Below are 24,928 nucleotides of genomic sequence, written 5' to 3'. Positions count from 1 at the left end.
CGCCCCCACGCGCCCCGGCCCCGCCCCCACGCGCCCCGGCCCCGCCCCCGCCGGACGCCCTTCCTGCCGCTCCGCCGCGATCGCGGCCGCCCAGGCCCCGTCCCCCTGTCCTGCCCCGTTCGTTCATCCGCTTTGGAAGCTCACGTAGACCCCGCCGCCCTGGCTCACGGCAGCCCCGATCCGCGGGCCCAAGCACTCCTCTCGCTTCGGCTGCCCGAGCAGCTGGGACTGCCGGTGTGAGCCGCCACGCTGGGCCAATGCTGTTTTTCTCCGAGACGAGGCCTCACCATGTTGCCCAGGTTGGCCTGGCACCCCTGGGCTCAAGCGATCCTTCTGCCTCGGCCTCCCAGAGCACCAGGGTGACAGGCATGAACCCCTGCGCCCAGACTCCCCTTCGATTTTAATCCGCTCTCACTTAGGGTTCTAAATACAAATATGACTATGCTAATCTACTGGTCAAATGAACAGTTTCGTATAATTCAGTCCATCCAAATCTGGGCTCCCGGACACCCTGAAGGAGCCACTGTACGTAACAAAGTAGCTCTTCTTTCCTGTACTTGACTGGCACTAGTGTTATACCATCACCGGAAAAACTGAGAAAAAGTCACTCAAATCACGTCGTGCGTTCAGATGAGGAACCCGGGTTGCGGAGGGCGGACACAGGCCTTCTGCCACCGAACTGCCGTTACTTCCTGCTGCTTCTTCACACACAGCTTTCCTCCAGGCAGGAAGCCTCTGTGCTCTTTCACAGCTGTGTGTGCTTTTGCTGTTCCCCTGGCCTGACATTCTCTCCCCCCACCTGATCACTCGTGGGCTCTCGTTCATGTGGGATGCTCAGACAACATCTCCTTTGCGAGCTTCCTTGGACTCGGCCAAACACAGTCCTTCCACAGCACTCAGTCCCCAACTTTAAAGCTTGTCTCACAATGTCATGCAGATTTATTCAAGTATCTGTGTACCAACTGGGAGCTCTACTTCACTAGCAACACTTCTGATATAGAGCGAATATCAAATAAATCTTTTTTTCAAGAGAATCACAACAAATGCTCTTTTTCTCCTTATCTTAAAAGCCCGTAATAGTTGCTCCAATTCTTGGAACTCTATCCTTTATCAAAAAAATAATCAGTAACTATTTAATATCACATTTAACAATAGTCACAGTTACAAGAAACCCTAAAACCATCAGGTAATGATTCTTCTTTTTCAAAGAAACAGATATAGAGATAAAGCCATGACAATTATTTTTAAAATGAGCTATACCAAGATCTGTGCCTCTTTTCCAGAAGAAACACATCACGTAGCAAAAAGGAAAAGCACACCCAATGTGGGCATAGGCTTTGTTAAAATTCTCTCTAGCTCAAAGAACAGACCCCTTGGCTGCGCTAAGTGTCCTTCTGAGATTATTCCTCCTCCCCCACCCATGTCTAAACAAGGCAAGCATATGACTAGATGCCAGAGTCCCAACATTTATGTTTCAGAAAAAGTTACAAGAATGGTCAGAACATACCCCACCTTGGCACAGTTACCTGATTGCGCCCTGAGAATATGACTGTTGGCTAGGGGAAAACCCCTCTGTGCCACCTGCAGATACAGTAACACCCACCAGTTTAGAGGTCCAGGCCCCCTTTCACATGGGAAGAAATCCTACTTCCGGCAGAGGGCTAGAAGTAGTAAGAGCAACGCCTACTGTGTTGCATAGACTAAGAGACAGAAACAGCTGGGTCGCATGAGGCATAGAACAGCTGGCTGACTGTAATCAAATCAGTCATGTTAAATCCTAAATTATGTCCATTCTTAAGTCTTGGGACTTAATAAGCTTGACTTTTATCAAGTACTTAACACTGTTACATAAAAATTATTTTCCAAGAAAGCCAAAACCTAGCTAGCATAACTTATTCTTAGAATAAGGCACTAAAATTGCCTAAACAGACTTTCATGCCCATCAACAAAAAAAGGCATCTGTGTGAATTAGCAAAACTGTGCAGCTAACACACTGGCAACAAGGCCTCTAATTTTTTTCTAATAAGCTTTATAGAAGTTGGCATTCATCACATTCTCACTTAGTTGTACTTCCATGAAAAACAGCAGTAAAGTTTGATTAAGCTCTAATTGAAATTACAATTGGTAAATTTAGTGTCATCTATTAAATCATTCCATTAATCCAAACTGATGTAGTCATTGGCCTAAAAGTTGTTAAAGCTGTAGTATATTACACTATACATTTAGCTGGGCTACCTAACGTACTACATAAAAGTAAAGCATGAAAGTGACTGTATCCCCATAAAATGACCTGGGCCCTAATTTGGACCTAAATTTCAGTAAGTTATTAGCTGAATTAGTCCTCAAAGACCTGGCAGCCACAGTTTAAAGTACAAAGCTTTGTCAGTGCTTTGAACAAAAGGAATTCTTCAATATTTACACACTGCACGCTACCCTCTGGAAGTTGTTAAATGCCTCTGTGGCTACTAACTCTTAAAAAACCAAGTAGTGAATTTATTATGAGTTATATAAATATGACCAGCATATTCAGAAGAGCATGTGATAACATCAAAGTAGTGCTTAACTAAGTAGCCAACTAATACCTGAGAGATTTTGATGAAGTTTCTCAGGTATTAATTGGCTACTTATTTTGTATTCACCTGTTTTGTAGGCCTGGTACAGGAAGAACTCAAGTAAAAGATAAGAAAAAAAATCCGTGTTGACTATAGGAGATGAAGGAAGTCCAGGATTTAGGCAACTGAGATCAAAGCAGAGTGCCTTCCAGGTTCGTCACAAATATTGTCTACTGTGCAACTACTATGCTAGGAGCTTGGGATATATTAGTGAAGCAACACATTTCATTGTATTCAAATGCTTTTCTTGTAGCGCTTACACTTGAGGTAGGAATAAGAGAGTCAAAAAGTAATAAATATGATAAGTAGGTAAACTGGGTAATATGTTAAAGGCAAAAAAAAAATAAGAGCTATAGGAAGAAAAAGATGACAACACATTAGGTAGGACCTTGAATGTGAGATAAAAGCAAGTGGATTCTTTGTGGGTGATAGGCCATTGAAATTGTTGATAGGTCATTAAAGCATATGTTTATATGAAGTAACTGATATTTTAGAACAAGAGAATAATCAGCTCAAAGAGACATTTTGAGAACACCAGTTTTGTTGGGTGCAGAGAGGACTGGAAGGATGGGAATCCACTTAGTGGGACCGTGTTAGGAGTCAGGAGTGTGTTCTGCTGGGTTGTGGGTACAGGAAATTGGAAGGAATGGCTGGGAGTGAAGAAGCTCCTAACAGTATAGCATCATTGTGGGAAAAGGAACGGCTCAATGACAGTTGAGATCCAATTCTAGTTTCGCCCTATAGGATGATTAAAGAAGAAACGAAGCAGTGTGTGATAGTCTTGTGACCTGCTAAAATTAAAGGTGATTCCTCTTTATGTTGGCCTAACTTTAGTTATTTTTCACAACAAATGGGGTGGATGTTTTCTGACAAGGAAAATCAAAGTGTTTATTAATTTTTTTTGTTTCTCTCTCTTAGTCTATGCCAAACAACACAGTAGGCGTTGCTCTTACTACTTCTAGCCCTCTGCTGGAAGTAGGATTTCTTCCCACATGAAAGGGGGGCCTGGGCCTCTAAACTGGTGGGTGTTACTGTATCTGCAGGTGGCACAGAGGGGTTTTCCCCTAGCCAACAGTCATATTCTCAGGTTGCAATCAGGCAACGGTGCCAAGGTGGGGTATGTTCTGACCATTCTTATAACATTTTCTGAAGCATAAATGTTGAGACTCTGGCATCCAATCATATTCTTGCCTTGTTTAGACATGGGTTGGGGGAGGAGGAATAATTTTATCCCTTTGGTACTTTCCTTATTCGGGCTCTCATGATCACTTGACTCACTCGATTATCTTTTCATCTAGTTTCCCTTTGTTCTAATGTAGCCATCTTCTGCATAACCAGATATATAGTCCTAAAAAACAAATCTGATAGTGGAATGCTCCTATTTAAAAATCTGCATGGCCTGTCACTGCTTAAGAAAATAAAATAGACCAGGCTTGGTGGCTCAGCCTGTAATTCCAGCACTTTAGGAGGCCAAGGCAAGTGGACTGCCTGAGCCCATGGGTTCGAGACCAGCTGGGGCAACTTGGCAAGACCTCTTCTCTACGATGAATCAAAAATTAGCCTGGCATGGTAGCACGTGCCTGTAGTTCCGGCTACTTGGAAGGCTGAGGTGGAAGGATGGCTGGAGCCCTGCAGGTCCATGCTGGGGTGGCCATGAGCCTGCCACTGCCCTCCAGCCTGGGTGATAGAATGAGACTCCAACTCAAAAAAAAAAGAAAAGAAAAGAAAAGAGAAAGAAAAAAAAGAAAACGTAAAGCTGATTGTGATTCTTTCTACAAAGCCCTGTTCTACTTCTCTTTTCTTTTCTCTACTCACTAAATATGCCATGTCCACTCAAAAACCTTTGTCTGGCAAACTGTCACTCATCAAATAGCCTGACAAACACCACCATTTCTGAAAAGCCTTTCCTGACTCCCTTCAGGCAAAATTGGCCAATCCCACCTCTGTGTTCTCTCACATTACAGCAGTAATACCTCCGCTTTATCACTCACTATGGTATATTATTATTCTTAGCTTGTTGACAAGTCTATCCCATGAAGCTCTCAGTAGAGGCTGCTGTGTCTTTTCTGCTTATGGAAGACCCCCTGCTGACTGAGCCCCCTGTGAAACTGCATGTTGCTCAGAAGCAGCAAAGGTGCCTGTGCTCTAAGCTTTCCACCTGCAGGCGTGCCACCCATCCTGGCTCCGAGTAGGGCTTTGAGCATCTTCTCTCCTCCCATTTGAAACATTGATGACGTCGAGGATCCCCCAAAGAAACAAAAGCTGGTGACAGGTCAAAACCGCTTGACGGCAGGAGCGCCGTCACGGCAGGAGCGTCGTCTTGGTACTTGCACTATCAGCCATTTCTTTATACCTGAAGGTATTGAAGTCTTTACAACATGTCGATGAGACTACACAGCACAGCTTTCAGTCATCCTACTAATCCCTGGCATTTTTTTTAATCCCTCTCAATTTAACATTCAGCTTTTGTTTTCCTACCAAATTATAAAACCATAAAAGCAAGAAAAGTAACACCTAGAAGAATATACTAAGTCCTCCAGTAAAAACTGCTGAATATAACAATGATAAATAAACCTTAATATATTTTACTCAAAGAATGTTAAGAAACAGTAGCTTATATAAGAAAATTTTAAAAACCAGAAAATGAAAACTTCAAAATAATTTTGAGATAAATATAAAAATATTTTGTTAAAATTAACTCAATTTCAGTATGATAGTGCTCCCTTCACTCTATAATCTAATACAAGATCAAAAGAGAAGACAGTACACAAAAGAATGAGGTCATACATTTAGAAAATAATTCATTAAATAATTCATTGACTATCACTCCACAATAATATGGATATAATTAACATATACCTAATTTTCTTAATCCATGTCAAGTATTTGTCTCCAAACATTTCATTTCTTTATGTCAGCAGTCTCACTTTTCTTTCGTTTCTTTCAGAATATAAGATTTTACCTTAAGTAGATTACTATAATTGTTTTCCCTTTTCCCTCTTATTTCTTTTCCATTCTTCATCATTTACTTCATTCTTATTTTATACATTAAGACATTTTAAATAATCTTAATGATTTCTTCCAATTTCACCCTATCTCTGAACAAACAGTTAAAATCATCTTTGCATTTCTAATTCACATAAAATTACACTGAAGTAAGTTTTTGGCTTTTTTTTTTGAATCGGAGTCTCACTCTGTCACCCAGGCTGGAGTGCAGTGGCATGCTCACTGCCACTGCAACCTCGACATGCTGGGCTCAGGCAATCCTTCCGCCTCAGCCTTCTAAGTAGCTGGAACTACAGGCATGCGCCATCATGCCTGGCTAGTTTTTCTTGGTTTCTTGTAGAGACAAGGTCTCACCAAGTTGACTAGTTTGGTCTCAAACCTGTGGGCTTAGGCAGTTCTCTCACCTTGGCCTCCCAAAATGCTTGGATTATATGTATACCTGGCCAAGTAAGTTTTTTTTCCTAAACACAAGGATAAAAAGGAGTTTCATATATTGATGGTTTTCCTAATGATTATGGCTACAAAAGCAATAACTTAAATATTTGTAATTTTTTCAAGGAGTACTTCCTAATACTACTATGATGACCAAACACCTTTTTGAGGAATGAATAAGACTGTTATCCAAAACAAATGTAACACACGTCTGAAGTGCCTCTCCTTTAGCACAACTTTTTAAGAGTCCTGTGATCGCTTTATCCTCCTGTTGTATAACTCAAAAGATTCTAGGTATTTCAAGATCTCAAAATTAGGAAGTACTTGTTGAAAGAAGGTTTGTGGGTCTAACAAAACACAGTGCAGCTCAGGTACACATTAATAATAAAATAGTCCACTTCTGCTAAAGCAACAGAGACACTAAACAAGTGTTTTGCTTGGTTCGTGATATGCATCCTGACTGATATACCTCTAAGGAAAGAGAAGGCCAATCACATTAAAATCTTACGCATTTCCACAGGAACAGTGAATTGTTAGCTCAAGAGAGACAGGTGAGTCTTATGAAAAACAGTCTCTGCTTGTCAATCTCAAGCCCTTTCAGTTTTGCCTCTTCTGCTATGCACATAAAGAAAAATAAGATGGGTGGTATTAGTTTGGTTCCCATACTGACTAGTCTAAAACAAATTATTACATTTGTATGAGGAAGACATTAATAGTTCTAAGAATTTTCATATAATATACAAAATTATTTAAGCTACAGTGTAACACTATTTTAAATAAGATAACCAAAATTTTATACGTATATAAAATGAGTCACACTATGATGTGGAAATGGCTAATACTCAATTTTCTTATGCATTTCAACTCTAATGCTCTACTACTACAATTAATTCTTGGGATTTTAAGATAGAAAGTTTAACTCAAAAATGGTTCTTCTGAGTCAAGGCAGGTGTTTGCCCTTTTCATACCTTTAAATACAACCTGGCTAATAATTGCAATTTTAAGAACTATATAACATAACACACAAAAATGTTTTAAAACAAAGTAGCTCATAATTATGACCTACTTAAGATTTTGACAAGCTTTACAAATTATAGCCTCCCTAAAATTATATTGCACCTAGTCAATTAGTTTAAGTGTTAGAAATTCTTTTTTTTTTTTGAGTTGGAGTCTCACTTCATCGCCCAGACTGGAGTGCAGTGGCACAGTCACGGCCACTCCAGCATGGACTTGCTGGGCTCCGTCGATACTTCCGCCTCAACCTTCCAAGTAGCCGGAACTACAGGCAAGCACTACCACGCCCGGCTAATTTTTGATTTATTGTAGAGTCATGCTCTCGTCAAGTTGCTTGGGATGGTCTCGAACTCGTGGGCTCAGGCAATTCACTCACCGCAGCCTCCCAAAGTGCTGGGCTGAGTCACCGAGCCCAGCCAGTGTTAGAAATTCTTAATCACAATTACACCTTACTGTTAGCTATAAGGACTAAGTTCTTACATGTAGTTTATATGATTCAATTATCCACTAACAGTTTTTCAAAATGTCTTCAGTCCAAACTATGAACATCAGTAACCTTATTCAAAGACTATATTTTGTTATATGGCTCTTCTCAGTCTTGTTTACCTTTACATTAGCACTAAAAATTGTCAAAGTCCAAATGTATTTATTTCACCACAAGCACATACAATGTAAATTGGGATCCACCACATCTGCTGATCATCATTTTTTTATTTTTATTTTTGAGTTGGAGTCTCACTCTGTCACCCAGACTGGAGAGCAGTGGCACGCTCCCAGCTATCGCAGCCTCGACCTGCTGGACTCAGGCTGTCCTTCCACCTCAGCCTTCCAAGTAGCCAGAACGACAGGCATGTACTACCATGCCCGGCTAATTTTTGATTTTGATGAGGTCTTGCCAAGTTGCCTGGGTGGGTCTCGAACCCGCGGGCTCAGGCAATCCACTCACCTCGGCCTCCCAAGGCACAGGATTACAGCCTGAGCCACCAAGCCCGGCCTGATCATCATTTTTTAATGAACTTCCCTATTAGGCCAACTTTTTTTCTAAATATGTTATAAATCTTTTCTTAATGGCAATTTATTTGCGCTAAGTGCAAAACAGTACATTTAATGTCTCCCCATTCCCACTGATGTCTCCAACTGTAATCTGAGAACAGTATGACATGCTAATATGAAGAACCCAGGCCCAATTATAAAGTCACTCCATATTTTAGCCTCATTGATTCCTGTGTATCTTAAACACGTCAGTGGACTACTACCAATTATTTTCTTAAAGAAACAATAATCTTCTTTTACTAAGAACCTCAATATTTGAAAAGTTTAAAATATCTAAAAAAGTCAAGTCTGAGCCTAAAACCTCAAGTCTCAATAATCTACACTAAGAAAGGTAAGCACTAGCAGACATTTCAAAGTCATTTGTATTTGATTTTAGATGATTTTAGTCAAATGTATTACTTGTATTTTAATATTTAGAACATTGCCAACAAACAAAACCAAAATTATGAACCCTTATTCTCTTTTAGTATCTTCTAGGAATAAACTATCATCTCTCAAGCAGATGTCAAAAATAAGCCCAGAGCAGCTGAAGCTGTGCCCTTTCTGCATATTTATTCTGCATACAGTACCTGAAGATAACTGTTGGGTCCCAAATATTTTTTCCTCTGATAACAATAATTTGTAGAATAATTAAGGGTTGGAGTTTGTTGTTGCTGTTACTGCCATTTTAAATGAAGGTACTCATTTGAATGTTACCATAACCCCATCATGCCTTACAAAAAAGGAGATTGAAGTCCAAAGAAACTCTCTGGCCAAGATCACAGCCAGAAAGCAACAGAGCCTGGAATTACACTAGGTCCTGTGATCACAAAGCAGCACTCTTTCTGCTGTATCTTCTATCACCTCCCAAGGTCCTTAATTAGTAAGTACGTTAAAATTAGTAATTCAGTAGCAAATCATCAAAAGACATAACTGATGAGGGGCGAGACTAGCTCAAGACAGTCATTTGAACCCATTCCCACTTTTTTCACCATTAGACAGAGATGGGCCTTCATAGAGTTTTACCCACTATCTAATTAGTTAATTAACTGCCTTTTGCTCTCACCCCATTTGTTCTTTCCAAAAATAATCCTATGGTTATATGATTGTGTGTGTGTGTGCATGTGCATGTGTGTGTTTTCCTTTTCGACTTTTCTTGAAATGGGAGGTCTCTCCATGTTGCCCGGGCTGACCTGGAACTCCTGGACTCAAGGCATCCTCCTCCCTCAGCCTCCCAAATGGCTGGGATTACAGGCACACATCACCGATGCCCAACCTGGTGTTTTAAGTATTTTTGCTTTTGTTTCGGATTATTGCTACTTGTGACACTACAGATAGACAACGAGCAAAAAACACTCTGCAAAAGAAAAAAAAGTACATGGCTTTACAAGTTAAGATTTCTGAAAACATCCTGACTTTTCCCTTCACTACTGTGGGGACTTGGATGAGTTCCTTAGCCTCCTTTGACCTTGTTTTCCTCTTCTGTAAACTGGGGACAAGAATCTTTACCTCACAGGGATTGAGAATGACAGCGATCAGTGACGTACATGTGCCAGACACAGCAAGTGATCACGTCAGCAGCCCCCACTCTAAAGTCCTTTTATTTTGTTCTTCACTTAAATCTCACAGGAAAAGAGAGGCTGCTGATGAATCATACATCAAAAAATTGGGTTGAGCATTACCTTAAACTGAAATAGAAACCATACTGTAGGTACCTAAGCAGCAACTCGAAGAAAATTTCCCGGCTACTAATGTGTGAGAAAGTTTAAACTTTAAATGCAAACGTAAAAACACCCTTTCCCTGTACCTCAATAGCCATCGCTGCCTCCGCTGATGCAGAATATGAAATCAAGAACAACCACCTTTTGCTATCAAGCAGAGAGCGGAAGAACTTCTCCCAGAACCTCATCACACTCATCAGCACTCAACTACTACCTTATAAAGACAAGGCTGCTCGCCAATGAATCCCAGGCTTGGAGGCAGCCGTCCTGGAAGCCAGCTCTGGGTGTCTATGGAAATCCAGAGTCGCTTGCCTTAGTGTTTAGCCTGGATAAGTTACTTAGGCTAGAGACAGCAAATCCATTTCATCTTACGTGTCAACTGTGATTGACAGTGGCACTCTAAAGCACTGAATACAGATGCGCTTTGAGGCCAAATCAAAGCTTTGCAGATAAGAGTGCCAGGATTAACCTGCAATGTCTGCCAAGGATGGAGGAATATGCAGAGTTCACAGGCCAGCTATTAGTCATCCATTTCCAGAATCATCTGGCCTCACTGAAAAAAGCATTAACCGTAGTCAGCTTATTGCTAAAGATTAATGATCCCACTGCTGTAGCAGTAAAATTTCTGGAGATCTCAGTGATATTAAAAAAAAAAAGTATGTGTGTGTTTTAAGACAGAGGTGACAAACTATAATCCCATTAATTTTTCCATGGCATGGCAGAGTCAATCCTGTGCGTTCACATCCCATTTCGTCTTACTCCTGGGACTCACAGCTAGACTACATCTCAGTTCCTCCTGAATTTGGGTGAGGCCATTACAATGAAATAAAGGCAGATACGTCTAGGCCTGAACCTAAATATTCCCCTGTGATATGCCCCTTTCCGCCTTCCTCCTTCTGTCAGTCAGACACACAGATTCCAGTGGGGAACTCAGAAGTCCTAGGTGGTAGAATCTCCTGTGGAAGACGTCATTTACAGTAGACTGTGATATGAGCAAGAAACAAAACATGTATCAAGCCACTAGTTCTTGGTGTTCCCACCAATGTAGTTCTAGTTGACACTGACAATTATAGTGGGGGGGACCCCCAAAAACCAGAGTTATCTTTTGGAAGGTGGGTCCCCTTGTAGTATAGTTGGAATTTGTTCCCCCAGATCAAATGGCCAAAGTTTTTAATTTGGAAGTTTTGAGAACGATGCATCACAATTTGCAGAAGAAATATCCCAAGTTGTGGCCAACAGGCGACTGGTTCTTCCACCATGAAAACACACTTGCCCACACTGAGTTGAGTGTTCAGCAGTTTTTGATCAAAAAATGGCATGTCCCCCAAGTCCTACCCTCCTTATTCACCCAATCTTGCCCCAAGAGACTTGTTTTGTTTCCCTGGATGAAAAAAGTCCTCAAAGGGAAATGTTTGGTCAATGTGGAAGAGGTGAAATACCAAACAGCAGAAACACTACAAGGCATCAAAATTGACAAGTTCAAAGACTGTCTTGAGCAGTGGGAAAAGTATCTCGATGAGTGTAATGCATCAAATAGAGAGTACTCTGAAGGTGACTGAAGTTTAAACATGTACATAAGAATACATATACAGTTTTTAACAAATAAACTCTGGGCTCTGGGGTTCCCTCGTGTATCATCATGCCACGTAAATGGAAACGCTAACTCTAGAAAGAGAGCCCATTTTTCTCAGTGGGGTTGTGACGATGTGAACTTGGGATGATGTGAGCCTGGGAGCTATGTTTTGCTGTTTCCAGGCGTTGGGAAAGTTCATCTGAAGCAGGTCTTCATGACGACCGTATGACATGGTAACAAGAGAACAGGAGTGGAGGCAGAATCCTGAGGAGCACCAGAGAGGTCCAGCTTCATCCCTGCCTCTTCCTCATGGTGGTTCTAAGGCTAAAACATTTCTCTTTTTGCCCAACTGCTTTGATCTATATTCCTATAACCTGCAAACACAGCAGTCATGACTAATGTAAGCATAAAGTAGAAAACAAAAATCCTTCCACTAACAGACAATGCTCAATTTTGGCTTATATTCTTTCAAAATCTATATTATGGGCATATACACACTTTTTAAAAATGAAAACTAGATCATACCTCATAAATTGTCTTTTCAAGCCAAATACACTTTAATGACATTTTTCAAGGTTGTCAAGTATCTAGTTGCTTGAATACACCATCATTTTTAAATAAAGTGTTTAGGTGTATCCGATTTTGTATTCCTATATGTACCTCGATGTAACACATTAGTTTTGAAAACAAAATATTTTTCCAATTATTTATCTGAGATAAATTTGTAGAATTCAAATTGCTGGGTCAAAGATTCTCAAGGGTTTTGACTGATACTGCCAATCCACCCTCCCAAAATTTTTATACCAATTTATATTCCCGCCACATTTTTTTTTTGAATTGGTATCTAACTCTGTCACTCAGGTTGGAGTGCAGTATCATGATTACAATGATCACAACTCATGGCAGCCTTGATCTGGACTCAGGCAATCCTTCCACCTCACCATCCTGAGTAGCTGGAACTATAGGCATGTGCCACCGTGCTCAGCTAGTTTTTTGGTAGAGATGAAGTCTTGCTATGTTGCCTAAGCTGGTCTCGAACTCTTGGACTCAAATAATCCACCCACCTTGGTCTCTCAAAGTGCTGGGATTCCAGGGATGAGCCACCGCACCCAGATTTATACTCTCACCAATTGAGTCCTAAATTCATACTATTTTTCCTCCTGAGAAAGCAATGCTGGGCTGAACTGATAATGCTTCTTTCTTAATTCAGAGCACTAATCCATGAAATGATTAGTATCATCTACAACAAGAACCAAAGTCAAATCTCTATTTCATTAAGGTATACACACACACACACACACACACACACCAGACTACGGGCATAGTAAAGTCATCACAGCACATGGTTCTCCACAAAACGCAATAAAACTAAAACTTCAGCAACTCCTTGGGACCATGTTGATAATTATAGTGAAAAACAAAAAGAACAAATAGAGAAACACAAAGCAGTGACGAGATGCAGATGTTAAACAGCTAGTGAGCCTACTCTCTAGCTCAGCCTCCAAGCAGTCTGCCATGGAACCTTCCATGGGTACACTCATGCTCTTTTAAGGGTAGCGAAAGCCAGAATGTTACATGTAAAAGTACTTAATGAAGAGGCCAGAAAAACACGAACACCTGCAACCTTGATGTTTTAGGGGAAAAAACACATTAACAAAACTGCATTAAGACATAGTCTGACTAAATGAGTTAGCCAGAAGTTGGAACAGCTGTACACTGTACACTCTGACAATAACCACGTTAATAGTGAGGTTCTCTAGTATAGAAGTAGCAACCAGAACTAGGTGAACAAAGTAATGACACATTCAGTCACCTGTCCAAGATAGGCAGATAAGAATTACTCAGTATTTGCACATATGGAAAGTGTGATTTTGTCTCTTTGGAACTCAGTTTCCTCATCTGTAAAAAAGAGGAGGCTGGACAACTGCTAAGAGCCTCTCCTTTCTCTCTTCTGAGATTCTCTCCTAAAAGGCCCTCCGGGTTGTGGGCCATGCACAACTCAAGCTCATCTCTTAACATCCCCTGCCCTCCTCAGCTCACCCCTCTAGCAGCCGTCACCTTCCCTAAATTCCTACAGCGTGTCCTGCTCTCTGGGAGACTCCTCCCAGACGGTGTCCACAGCAGCTCTGGGCCGCACCGCCCCTTCCTGAAGTCCCACTCATTCTTCAAGTCTGGGCTCAGACATCACTTCCTTGGCAGTGCACCGACACTGCAGTTTGCACCTTCCCTGGAAGCCTTCATTCCTTTTGGATCACTTATCGTTGTTTTCGTTTTCTCTGTCTCCCCTACTAAGTCACAAGTGCTCTTATGCCAAAGGCTGTGGATATCTTTTTCACCAGGGTATCCCTGCCTCCTGGAACCATTCCTGGCATCTGGAAAATATCCAAATATTTGTTAAATGAATAACGAATGCTAAAAAAGCTCCTGGAAGCCTCAACACTAAAAGTCCTTTCTGATTTCTCCAAACAGGCCATTAAAAATCAAATTAAATATGTCGACATGTATTGCTCTCTGTGTAAAGACAAAAGAACCTCTAAGTTGTAGGTTAAGCCTGTCCCCTTTCCTCACTGCTTTTCCAATGGCCTCCGGTTGCTAATGGCAATATTATCATGCAAGTGCATAACAGATTTCAGTGAATATTGGGAGTATTCAGTTACTTTTGAAATTATGCTTTTCTTTTTATAACTATTCCTACCATGTATAATGTACGTACTACTGAATGATAAAATGGATACTGAAAAGCAACGCAGCCTGAGCAATACAGTGAGACCCCATTACTACAAAAAAAATTACATGTATAAGTTTTTGAAAAATGAGCCAGGTATGATGGCACATGCCTACAGACCCAGATGCTTGGGAGGCTGAGGCAGAAGGATTGCTTGAGACGAGGAATTCAAAGCTGCAGTGAGTCATGATTTCACCGCTGTAATCCAGCCTGGGTGACAGAATGGGACCCTTCTCTTTAATAAACAAAAAAAAAAAAGGAAAGAAAAGAAAGAAAAGCAATGATATCTAACTGTATCAAACTCAAAACTCTCTAAAGAAAATGGGTGCACATACACAATGCTGGTGAATAATTGTCTCTAATATTAATCCCCAATCATCTCATACCTAATAGTTAATGATATGTACCAAGAGAAGTACACATATGTTTTAATTCCACAACCAAAAGATTATAGATATAATTGTTGAAAATGTAACATTTTTTCCAATTTACTAACTTACTCATTGTTCTAACTTTTCACATCAAGGTTAAAATTCTCTTTAAATTTTTATCCTATCATGAGCATGCATGTATTAAGGAGATGTTAGGAAATAAATATTAACCACTTACATTAAAGAATTTTATGTTTTTTGTGTGTGTATTCCTCCAATTTTACACTTCTATTTCATTTCCAGTTTTGTTGAGAGAATGGATCAGGTTTAACTCTGTTCTTCTGAAGGTAGCAGGTAAAAGTAAAATCTTCATTTTATTTTCATTTTTAATTTTTTTTTAAGTCGGGATCTTGCTGTGTTGCCCAGGTCAGAGTGCAGTAGCATGATCATGATGCTCATGGCTCACAGCAGCCTCAATCCCCTCAATCTCTTGGGGTCAGGTGATCCTTCCACCTTAGCATTTCACTTCAGCTGGGACTACAGGTATGTGTCCCCATGACTGGCTAATTTTTAAATTTTTTTGTAGAGACGAGGTTTTGCCATGCTGTCCAGGCTAGTCTTGAACTCCTGGACTCAAGCAATTTGCCCATCTTGGCCTCCAAGTGCTGGGATTACAGGCATGAGCCACCATGCCCAGTCAAAAGTAAAATCTTTAAATAGAAAATTTAGAAACCATTCAGCAAATATTCACCAAAACCTGCTACCATGTGATGTTTGGTGTTAGGAGTAGGGGATCCCAAAGAAACTGCAGACTAGAGAAGGAAAAAAACCCTAAACAGAATCCCATTGTAGCTCCAGGAGTGACACCACAGAGGTATATACACCAGAGGCCACTTACACCGAGAAAGAATGCCTAAGGCTAGAGTTTTAGAAAAGAGGTTTTAAATATATATATTAGAATATAGAAACAGCATGTGCAAAGGCCCAAAAGTAATAAAGAATATAGTAAATCTAATGAATTTCAAAGCAGCTCAGGAACGAACTGTGCAGTATATGTGTGTGTTGGCAAAATCAAATAGGAAAACAGGCTAGTTCCAGATCTAGCATACAGGTGAAATATCAAGGGAAAAAACCCCTGATAACCTGGAAAATATTACAGGCATCCTTCCACCCATCTGGTTGAACTCATAAGAAAATAACAGCAATCCCTAAGGCCAAAAAAGAAAGAAGTTGCAGAAAACCACATAATAAAGTAATACTGAAGAAAAGGTAGCCCTGAAGGCTAACATAAGTGTTAACATAAGTGGCCTAGAGTCTTCAATTTTAACAGCCCTGTGGGGAACAGGAGACAAGGTCTCTGGGACTGAGCAAGGTGACTATTTGGAACTAAGACCCCCTACATAAAGCTGGGATCCTTAAAGGGGTTCTCACCTAATAAAATTAGGAGGAAAAAAAGTATCTTCTAGCAAAGAGAGACAACAGGAAGACATGTCCCACTCACCTTAGGCTCTAGGTAGATTGAGGGGGTGGGGTGGAAGAGATCTCTGGGGTATTTGTAACCATAGCTTTCTCCTTGCTGAAGTTCAGGATTCAAATTTTTACTACAGAGCCACACTTCAATATCTAAGACCCTTACAGTCATATTTGTTTCAGAATTCATGAGTTTTCAGATTCTACAAAAATATTATGATGCATACATCATATATTAAGTAACACCACTGAAAAGCACACCATAATATGATATTTTTGTAGCTTAACATATGAACCTTCATATTAGTTATAAAGATTATATCCGATAAACTTTTGTTACCAGGTGACAAGAAATATGGTTTTATGAGCTTTTTGGATTTTCAAATTATTGATAAGGATTATGAACTTGGACCTGCACTAGATGAGAAGTTCTAAGAGCAGAAATCAACTTCAGATGCTGCCAGGGTAGCAGCACCTGTGGGACCTATCTGAAGCAAATAAAACTTCTATAGATGACCCTAGGCTTCTCAGGATTCCCATAAATGATGTTCTAGCCAACATGACCACATAGTCTAAAATTATAAAATACATGGAGAAACATCATGATTGAGAGTCAGGCAAAAACAACGAAAGAAATAGAACTTCATGTAACGGATCTATAAGATATAGAATACAAAATTAGTTTTGTTTAAAATAGTAAAGAAATAAAAAAGGAACTAAAAAATGTGAGCAAGAAATATAATGTTATCCAAATATGAGGCAAATTTGAAAAACATCCAAAAGAATAGTATAAATGAATAAAATTTAAAACTAGGATATTTTAAAACAGACAAGACACAGCTAAAGAGAGAATTAATGAACTGGAAGATATCTGAAAAACAAGCATGCGCAACAGAAAACATTAGAAACTATGAAAAATATATTTAGAGTTATAAGGATGTAATAAAGTCTAACACATGTCTAATCAGATTTGAAAGACAAAAAAAAAGAAAAAGAAAGAATAAGTATGGACAATAATCAATGATATCTGAAAGGCTGAGAATTTTTCAGAACTGATGAGGGACATGAATTCTCAGAGTCAGAAAACCAAACAAATATCAAATAGAATAAACAAAAGAAAAGCTACATCAATGTAGACATACTCCACTACAGAAGGACAAGACAAATAGAAGATTTTGAAAACAGCCTACCCCCCAAAAGGGGTTACCTAATGGCAAATAGCTTGATATATAAATTCTTAAGAGCAACATGGAAGTCAAATGATTAAAATATTATCTTCAAAGAGAAAATAACTATCATTCTAAAATTTTATATACAAATATACTGTCCTTCAAAATATAGTTCAAGAAAAGGACATAGTTCAAGAAAAAATATTAGACATAATGAAGAAATGGTGAGCAAATAAGTTAGTTACCAGGTGAGTCCATTTAAATAAACATCGCCTCAACTGTAAACCATATCTTTAAAATAAAAATTAAAAAAAAGAAGTGCTCTCAAAAACAAACAAACAAATAAACACTGCCTGCATCAAATAATAAAGTATAGCTTTGGGGGTTAAAACTACAGTGGAACTAAAATGCTGAATAATAATGGCATATGTCAGAAGTGGGTGATTAAAGTTAGCATTTCTTTACCCTGGAAATAAAAAAGAGATACTGATCTACTTTAGACTTTGTATACACATATTACATTTTAAGGGTAATCACTAAAAGAATAACATATATTACATATATATTATATAGAGAGAAGCCGTCAAAAAATGTATACACATTTTAAGAAGGAAAAAACTGCATTAAAATTGTAAGACTCAATGTATACTGATAACAAAAGATGAATATAAGTCAAGTTTGACTTCTGCAATTATAAAAGGTGCTCAAAGTGGTTACCATCAGCGTCCAGCTACTTCTGATTACAACAAAGTAAAAGTAAGACATAAATAACATCTCTTAAAATGTTTATATATTTTTTGGCAACCTCTCCTCCAGTATATGTAAACCTTCCAAACTATGGAAAGAGAAAATTGGAGTTAAAGGAAAAACAATTCAGGAGGGGGGAGAAAACAAACATGAAGAAGTAGCAAGGTCCAGATCACTAAATAGGTACGCAGTTGTCATAGTGGTAGTAGTAGCAGTAACATACTAGGAGTACCAACAGTAGCTACAGCAACAATTATACTAGCAATGGTCAGCAGTAGTAATGGTAGTAATAACTGATCATTACTGCATATTTGTGTGTCAGGCTCTGGGTTGGCATGCATTATCTCACTATTCTTCACAAAGCCGAGGTAGGCACTTTTATTACTCTTCGTTTTACAGATGAAGTGTATTACTGAAGTAAACATAAGCAGAAGACAACTGGAGAAGGAGATTTCAGGGAGTTTTTAAATAGCTGGATCTGAGAGATGAGGGACAACTCTCAGGGTGAACAACACTTGAGCAGGCAATGTCTAGCACCCAGTAGCAATTCTAATAGCTCGCTCATAAGTTAAGCCAATCCAAGACACAGAATATCAAAAGAGGAGGTAGAGTTTGTCTGTTTTCTTTTCTTTTTTTCTTTTTTTTTTTGAGTTGGAGTCTCACTGTTGCCCAGATTGGAGTGCAGTGGCCGCTTCCGGTCACCGCAGCCTCGACCTGCTGGGCTCCCGCGATCCTTCTGCCTCACCCTTCCAAGTAGCTGGAACTACAGGCGCGCGCTACCACGCCTGGCTCATTTTTTTGATTTATTGTAGAGATGAGGTCTCACCAAGTTGCCCAGGCGGGTCTCGAACCCATGGGCTCAGGCAATCCACTCACCTCAGCCTCCCAAAGGCACGGGATTACAGGCTGAGCCACCGAGCCCGGCTGTCTGTTTTCTTTGGAATGGCAAGTTATCACTGTTTCAGCTTGGCTGTCAAAAAACAAGGCAAAGACTGACAGGTTGGTTGCTGAAAGAGCTCAAAGTCCCTAAAGAGAGTTGTATATGTGGCAGGGGTTGTTTTAAATGGAGATACTTGACCATGCTTATCAGAGAGGGAGGAGGAATTAGAGATACAGATGACAGGTAGAATAACTCATGTAGAAAGGACAGTTACAGTTTAAAATAAAAGTGCTAACCCTAGGAAAATAATCAAATTATCAAGTCAAAGAGCAAAACTACACCAAGCAGGCAAAGATTTAGCTTCTCTTTCTCCTGAGTAGCCAAAAATGGCACACTGAAAAATCCTTTTTAAGGTGCTGGATTCTCTTTAAAGATGCACAATAAAGAAATCTTCTGCACACAAGGGGGAGGAGGATCATCACACACCTAGGACAAATGGATAGCAAGAAAACAGCTATAGAAACATTGTGGGCTTCAGGGTACAATTATTTCTGGTTTGTGCTTTTACCTAACTACTTCAAGGAAGAGTCCATCACTTCTTACTCATAAGTCATCGTGCAACTGATGCTGGAGTATGCCATTCCACTACTCTTTCCTCGATGGGAAAAAAAATAGGGCAAGTCCCACATTACATAAAGGCCTAAGAGAAAAACACAGCCAGCATTCCCCTTCACAAGCAAACAACACACCTCTCTAAACAGAGAAAGGAATTTACATAAGAAATGAAATGGAGAATATATTTTTTAATGGCAAGAAAAGTGGCTTTTCAAATGATTTAAATGCCCTATGATTCTATTTGAAGGCTCTCTCGGTAGGTGCTGGCTCAGGAGTTGAGTCACCTAAAATGCAACTCTGTAAGGAAAGCATCCTCGGCCCTCAGGGAATAGGGTTCTGTGGCTCTTCTGACCTTCTTTACCAAGTTACTGAAACCAAGATAAGCTCTGAAGAACACTCTATCCTCCATCAATCAATTTGAAGGGAGTTGGTAAGATATTTAAAAGATATTTATTTGTGAAAAGCTAAGAGAGAGATCCACGGCAACTAAGTGCACAGATTAAATTGAAAATAAGTCTTCAGCAACCATTTATTACACATTAAAATGAATGTGGCAATGCATAAAAAAATCTAGATTTTAATCTAAAATGCTGCAAGCTAATATTGCAATTAAGTTATAAATTTACCAACTTATAATTTTACATTTTTCCATATAAACATTTAAAAATCACTAAAACAATTTCTAAAAATCAATTTTATACCAGTTCTAAGAAAGTATTTACTAACCACGTTGATTGCAAAAAGGGAAAAAATGATCTAAAGTGACCTAAATATATCTGACATTAAATTAGGATTAACAAAGGATCCTCTAAAAAATGAGAACGCAAAAGGATCCAGAAAGAAGTCCTTATTGTTGCACTAGCTAGCATAAAGCCTGCTTGGCGGTTTTTTAAGTCAGTTCTAAAGCATGCTCCTTATTATCTAAGGCTTGTTGCCACTCTTCTGCTTCTTCTGCTCCTGCCAACCCTGAACCTCACATGATCTCCTCTCTCTCTTCCTACGACGCGGAACAGCATCCGAGAATGTTACAGAACCACACAGATTGGGCCCCTGACATATTTGCGGTAGGAACTATACTCAGATAAAATGTTTTTCAGAATTGTATTTTCCCATCTCTTCTTGACTGCCTAAAAAACAACTAAATCTATTCAAAACCATCTCCACACTTGGGCTGGGTCTTCTGGTGAAATCAAGAGGAAGAAACAGAGCCCCAGTACAGAAAAATGAGAGGGCGTGTTTAGACAATAATAAATAACTAAATGAAAATAACTGGAATCAAAGTAAAGTATATTTGCAGTAAGTCAGCATACTTCTCATATTGAAAGCTCCCCTAGTATTCAGTCATGTTTTTACACATTGTTCCGCTTAATTTTATTAAGTTTTTTTTTAGATCCTTCACCACTATAGAAAGTCCTATTAAGTTATCACAAATATAAATTAGTGTGCAAACAGTTCTATAAATTAAAATATATTTCATATTTGCAAAGTAAATTTATTCAAAACAAATTAATTTTTATGTTTACACTTTTATTCTATCTTTACTCATAAAATTTCTTACTTTTTAAATAGATATTTGTAAATAAAATTAAAGTAGCAGGAATTTTGTAGTAATTTGGCAATATTTGCCTTGAATCAAACACAGTCCATATCTCTTACTACCTGCATCAGACATTCTTATAAGAAATATAATTTTATTTTTTCTTTATTTGGGGGAAAAGAATAATTAGTAAAATTGTAGTATCTCTCAAACATGAGATTCAGAACTTGAAACACTTGCTTTTTATGTGGGATAAACTCACTATTAAAAACGTTTACCCAGCCGGGCTCGGTGGCTCAGCCTGTAATCCCGCGCCTTTGGGAGGCTGAGGTGAGTGAATTGCCTGAGCCCGCAGGTTTGAGACCCGCCTGGGCAGCGAGATCTCATCTCTACAATAAAAATAAAAAAATCAGCCAGGCGTGGTAGCGCATGCCTGTAATTTCGGCTACTTGGAAGGCTGAGGCGGATCACCAGAGCCCAGCAAGTCGAGGCTGCGGTGGCCGGGAGCGGCCACTGCACTCCAGTCTGGGCGACAGAGTGAGACTCCAACTCAAAAAAAATAAAATAAAATAAAAAGAAAAACACTCAAGAAGTTTAATATGAGAAAAAATATGATTACTGAGGACCAATTAGGCTATTCATAAGGTTTGTTTTGCTGTTAATAGTAATGTCTAAGTTTGAATTTCAATGAATTTCAATGATAGGATACTTTAATAATGTAGCATACATAGAAATCATTCATAAGTGCTATTAACTGAAATGAATCTTATACTGGGGCTGCAAAACTTACCAAATTTCCCCCTGCAGGAAATTGACTTTGGGTCAACTCTATTTTTCTGGTTTAACCTTGACACGATATTGGATAGGTACTGGGTGCCCCACTAGATCTTTTTACTTTATTATTTGGCCTGGGTTTTCCTTTAGGCCTTCAACTACAAAACAGAAAGGCAAAAACTCACTGTAGTATCAAACAGTGTAACAAAGATAGTGAATGTTCCTTGAGTCCTAGATGTATTATGTACTATCAAATAGGTACAAAAAGTTACACAGGAAAGGAAGTGAGGAAGTATAGATGGGCCCATAAAAATAAATGTCAAATTAATATTGGTTAGGTGCTTAATTTTCATGTGCAAAGTCAATGTTGTTATTTTATTATTATTTTGAATTGGAGTCTCTGTCACCCAGGCTGGAGTGCAGTGGCATGCTCACGGCCACTGCAACCTCGACCTGCTGGGCTCAGGCGATCCTTCTGCATTTGCCTCTCAAGTAGCTGGAACTACAGGCGCATGCCAGCACACCCAGCCAAGTTTTTTATTTATTGTAGATACAAGGTTGCACCAAGCTGCCCAGGCTGGTCTCCAACCTCTGGGCTCAGGCAATCCTCTTGCCTCCACCTCCCACAGTGATGGGATTACAGGCGTGAGCTACTGCGTCTGGCTAACTCTATTTTTATAATCTTCCATTCTAAAGTCCAAACCTAACTGTTATACACAAATCAAACTGATAACAAAATAAAACTTTATTTCAAGCTTGTTTACTTCCAACCAGTATTGAATATTTTGAAAACTAAAAGACCAACTACTTAAGAATGCTTCAGTGCCTATGAAGAAACTTAGTCATGTTTGCATGTTTTAATAACAAGTACAATTTACTTTCATAACTAGTGTGTTACTGAAAACCTGCGAATAAATTACTGAGGTAATTTGCTGCTTTTTAAAGGAACTTAACAAAGAATTCTGAGAAAAGATGTCGTTTTCTGATGTATACAAATATGACTTATATATTCAGGTTTCTGATACCATCTTTTCTTAGAACAGTACATATTACTAGTGTGATACCTGTCTTTCCACGTTCTATCCAAAGGTTAGTTTTAAGTGGAAGATGATTTATTTCATGACTTACTGGAAAAGTAAAACAATAAAAAGAAAGACCACTAATCAATACAAAGAAAGACCACTAATCAATACTCCTCAGCACTTAGTTTGGGGTCATTTTTTACATGACAAAATTAAAAAATTTTCAAGCATATGATAGAGATTGCAATATGCATGTGGAACATGATGCTCAATTTTACACAAAGCCATGCAAGCAGGGTGGGTGTTTTAGGGATTAGACAATTTAAGCTCATATGGTTCCTTTTATTTCCCCCCTCAATAGAGAATATTACTAAACAAACGAGATGGCAGTTATGTGCAGTGGTCACAAGCTATGAAAGTTAATTACACTCACTGAACCTGTTAAGTGGTGGTAAATTAATAACATAAAGCTCAGCGCCTGGCATATAGTAACTGGTCAATAAATGTTTAGCTCTTATGACTACTCATATTAATAATTCAACACCAGATCCTATTTCAGCTGCTTTCTTTTAACATGAAATCTTCCCCCTATTTTCCATATCTTAAAAATCACCCCACTCACTAACATATTGCTGAAGATACTGGAAAACCTCCCACCTTCAAAATTTTTAAAAGACTTTTCCAGATTTAAAATACTAAGATGACTAAATATTTAAAGTTGGAGAAGTCAGTCTTTATCAGAATGATGTTTTAATGAAATGTTCAAACCTGCAAATAGTCTCTGAAATATATTGATATACTGATCTATCACTATGATAGATCAGCTTGCAGCAAATCCATACCCTATGCCTTTCTTATGATGAGGATTTTCTAGACTGACATACACCTTTAAGACATAAATCATTCTTCCAGACTTGGGGAAACTGATGGAAAAATGGCCAAATGATTCAGCATTCTGCAGCAAAATGAGCTGGCCACGAATCGGTAATTTCCACGTATGTTAGAGGCCCTGGCCCTGGTGGCCTCTCTCATCCTGTACTGCATATGTAACATATGAAACTGTAACTAATAAATTTTGTTAAACATTCCTTCAGGAAAGGCGCAATGGTGCCCTCCCCTCAGACAAGCTTCTGAAAACAAAATTATTCAGTTCTATGAGATAACAGATTCACAAGGCTAGACAACTCTTACAATGTCCAGTTGTAGGCTTCATCAAGCTTTACTTATATAGATAACAGTGCAAGAGTCAGTTCTGACACTGGTGCCATTTTCGCAAGCTGCACAAGGAAGACAGTACGGGAAGGCCCGAGGCAAAAGAAAACCAGAAAAATGGGTGAGGAGATGGGAATGGTTATACCTGTGCCTCTCAATACTGGTCTTTACCAACAAGCATCATAACAGGACAGACTCCTCAGCAGGCCAAAAAGACTGAGCAGCGACTGCAGATTATATTGTCATGTAGCCCTACTTATGAAGAAAGAACCTCACTACTTAAAGCTGTAGAAGCCTTTTTCTAAGTGCCTCTGCTTAACTTTCAACAACAAAATATTTACTATGTCAATCGAATGAAATGCTTCAGAAATATATAGATGCCAGACCAGAATAAAGCCTTTTCCATCAAAAAAATCAATTATGAAAAAATACTCAGAATTTAAGTGTATTCATCTAAAACTGTACCATCATCTCAAACGCGGAGAAACTACATCCATTTTGTGACCACAGCAGTCATGCCACCCAGCATCTTCTGGGAATGGGACAAAGAAGTGTACGCCAGAATGTGTGCAATGAAAGGCCTGTTATCTATGAAGTGCGATTTCCTCATTCAATACCTTGAATGTATTTCAGTGTGGTGTGGTCACATATGACACACATTCACCCACGCCCACACTCACACACAAAAACCTGGGGAGCAACACTGAAAAGACGATATATTTCTAAACTATCCAAAATGTGTTTAGGAGAAAACTAGAGTGACAAGTTTGACCTTGCACGAATCGATCTTTTGTGTTTTTGTTTTTGGCTTCTGACTGTGCAACCCCTGATTTCCTCTAACCTGGATGAGGGCAGGGGGTGGAGAGGGAAGGGGGGCTGCGAAACACCTAATCTAGTGGGCACCATTTTTCAGGTATCATACATACATCACACGCGCACACGCGCACACACACACACACGTACATATACATACACACACATATGTACATATATATAGGGGTCCCCCCACCCCACCC

At 39.2% G+C, this 24,928-nt stretch overlaps 1 protein-coding gene across 1 annotated transcript in view; it reads right to left on the bottom strand.

Annotated features, from left to right (window-relative positions):
• SNAP91 (synaptosome associated protein 91) overlaps positions 1 to 24,928 on the bottom strand; it is a 160,743-nt gene that overhangs the window by 119,218 nt on the left and 16,597 nt on the right. The gene's annotated exons all lie outside the window — the stretch shown is intronic.

This window comes from Carlito syrichta, unplaced genomic scaffold (assembly GCF_000164805.1).
Source record: "Carlito syrichta isolate Samal-C Ts95f unplaced genomic scaffold, Tarsius_syrichta-2.0.1 Scaffold306592, whole genome shotgun sequence".
NCBI lineage: Eukaryota > Metazoa > Chordata > Mammalia > Primates > Tarsiidae > Carlito > Carlito syrichta.
Note: the sequence above shows the minus strand (reverse complement) of the source record. Positions and strands in the feature narration are given on the sequence as shown.